The sequence below is a fragment of the Arachis stenosperma genome, chromosome 1 (assembly GCF_014773155.1).
Source record: "Arachis stenosperma cultivar V10309 chromosome 1, arast.V10309.gnm1.PFL2, whole genome shotgun sequence".
Lineage (NCBI taxonomy): Eukaryota > Viridiplantae > Streptophyta > Magnoliopsida > Fabales > Fabaceae > Arachis > Arachis stenosperma.
This window is the reverse complement of record NC_080377.1, coordinates 69599105-69602132: the sequence shown is the minus strand read 5'-3', so window position 1 is coordinate 69602132 and position 3028 is coordinate 69599105. Positions and strand designations below refer to the sequence as shown.

Below are 3028 nucleotides of genomic sequence, written 5' to 3'. Positions count from 1 at the left end.
AGCTAAAGCACTACTCTCTGTAGAGGACCTAACAGAAATCTTCAAACAAGAAGAAGACATGGCAGCCAAAAACAACAACAATGCCAACAATGCAAGGAAGGTGCTGGGTAACTTTATTGCACCTACTTCCAACTTCTATGGGAGAAGCATTTCTATCCCTGCCATTGGAGCAAACAACTTTGAGCTTAAGCCTCAATTAGTTTCTCTAATGCAACAGAATTGCAAGTTCCATGGACTTCCATTGGAAGATCCTCATCAGTTTTTAGCTGAATTCTTGCAAATCTGTGATACTGTCAAGACCAATGGGGTTGACCCTGAGGTCTACAGACTTACGCTATTCCCTTTTGCTGTAAGAGACAGAGCTAGGATATGGTTGAACTCACAACCTAAAGAAAGCCTGAACTCTTGGGAAAAGCTAGTCAATGCCTTCTTGGCAAAGTTCTTTCCACCTCAAAAATTGAGTAAGCTTAGAGTGGAAGTCCAAACCTTCAGACAGAAGGAAGGTGAATCCCTCTATGAAGCTTGGGAAAGATACAAATAATTGATCAGAAAGTGTCCTTCTGACATGCTTTTTGAATGGAGCACCATAGGTATCTTCTATGATGGTCTGTCTGAACTGTCCAAGATATCATTGGATAGCTCTGCTGGAGGATCTCTTCATCTGAAGAAGACGCCTGCAGAAGCTCAAGAACTCATTGAAATGGTTGCAAATAACCAATTCATGTACACTTCTGAAAGGAATCCTGTGAACAATGGGACGAATCAGAAGAAAGGAGTTCTTGAGATTGATACTCTGAATGCCATATTGGCTCATAACAAAATATTGACTCAGCAAGTCAATATGATTTCTCAAAGTCTGTCTGGAATGCAAGCTGCACCAGGCAGTACTAAGGACGCTTCATCTGAAGAAGAAGCTTATGATCCTGAGAACTCATCAATGGAAGAGGTGAATTACATGGGAGAACCCTATGGAAACACCTATAATCCTTCATGGAGAAATCATCCAAATCTCTCATGGAAGGATCAACAGAGACCTCAACAAGGTTTCAACAACAATAATGGTGGAAGAAACAGGTTTAGCAATGGCAAGCCCTTTCCATCATCTTCTCAGCAACAGACAGAGAATTCTAAGCAGGGCCACTCTGACTTAGCAACCATGGTCTCTGATCTAATCAAAATCACTCAAAGTTTCATGACTAAAACAAGGTCCTCCATTAGAAACTTGGAGGCACAAGTGGGTCAGCTGAGTAAGAAAGTTACTGAACTCCCTCCTAGTACTCTTCCAAGCAATACAGACGAGAATCCAAAAGGAGAGTGTAAGGCCATCAACATGGCCGAATTTGGAGAGGAGGAAGAGGCAGTGATCGCCACTGAGAAAGACCTCAATGGACGTTCACTAGCCTCCAATGAGTTCCCTAATGAGGAACCATGGGAATCTGAGGCTCACACTGAGACCATAGAGATTCCATTAGAATTACTTCTGCCATTCATGAGCTCTGATGAGTATTCTTCCTCTGAAGAGGACGAAGATGTCACTGAAGAGCAAGTTGCTAAGTACCTTGGAGCAATCATGAAGCTAAATGACAAGTTATTTGGTAATAAAACTTGGGAGGATGAACCCCCTTTGCTCACCAAAGAACTGGATGACTTGACTAGGCAGAGATTACCTCAAAAGAGATAGGACCCTAGGAAGTTCTCAATACCTTGTACTATAGGCACCATGACCTTTGAGAAGGCTCTGTGTGACCTAGGGTCAAGCATAAACTTCATGCCTCTCTCTGTAATGGAGAAGCTAGGGATCTTTGAGGTGCAAGCTGCAAGAATCTCACTAGAGATGGCTGATAATTCAAGAAAACAAGCTTATGGACTTGTAGAGGATGTTCTGGTAAAGGTTGAAGACCATTACATCCCTGCTGATTTCATAGTCCTAGAGACTGGAAAGTGCATGGATGAATACATCATCCTTGGCAGACCCTTCCTAGCCACAACAAAGGCTGTGATTGATGTTGACAGAGGAGAATTGATCATTCAAGTGAATGAAGAATCCTTTGTGTTTAAGGCTCAAGGATACCCCTCTGTAACTATGGAGAGGAAGCATGAAGAGCTTCCCTCAAAACAGAGTAAAACAGAGCCTCCACGGTTAAACTCTAAGTTTGGTGTTGGAAGGCCACAACCAACTTCTAAGTTTGGTGTTGAACCCCCACATTCAAACTCTAAGTTTGGTGATGGGAGGTTCCAACATTGCTCTGAACATCTGTGAGGCTCCATGAGAGCCCACTGTCAAGCTACTGACATTAAAGAAGCGTTTGTTGGGAGGCAACCCAATGTTATATTTATCTATTTTCCTTTGTTATTTTATGTTTTCTATAGGTTGATGATCATGGGAAGTCACAAAATCAATTGAAAAAGCAAAAATAGAATGAAAAACAGAAAGAAAAAAACAGCACACCCTGGAAGAAAATCTGCTGGCGTTTAAACGCCAGTGAAGATAGCAGAATGGGTGTTTAACGCCCAGTCTGGCACCATTCTGGGCGTTTAACGCCAGAAAGGGGCACCAGACTGGCGTTTAACACCAGGAATGGGCAAGAAGCTGGCGTTAAACGCCAGAAATAGGCACCAGCTCGGCGTTTAACGCCAGGATTGGCAGAAGGAGCATTTTTGCTCGCCACTTGGTGCAGGGATGAATTATCCTTGACATCTCAGGATCTGTGGACCTCACAGGATCCCCACCTCCCCCACCACTCTCTCTCTTCTTTACCCATTCACCAATCACCTCAACACCTCTTCCCGAAAAACCCCTCACCTATCAAATCCTACCATTCTCTTCACCACTCACATCCATCCTTCATAAAACCCCACCTACCTCACCATTCAAATTCAAACCACTTTCCCTCCCAAACCCACCCATAATGGCTGAACCTTACCCCTCTCTCCACCCCTATATAAACCCATCTTCACTTCTTCATTTTCACACAACCCACACACTACTTCTCTCCCTTGGCCGAAAAACAAAGCCACCTCCATCTCC

The 3028-nt window shown here is 43.5% G+C and overlaps 1 non-coding gene across 1 annotated transcript; it reads right to left on the bottom strand.

The window, feature by feature from the left end:
* Positions 1-463: 463 nt before the first annotated feature.
* On the bottom strand, positions 464-571 carry LOC130948448 (small nucleolar RNA R71). Its single transcript, XR_009073056.1, has one exon. It is a non-coding gene; the product is annotated as a small nucleolar RNA R71 (small nucleolar RNA).
* Positions 572-3028: the final 2457 nt, after the last annotated feature.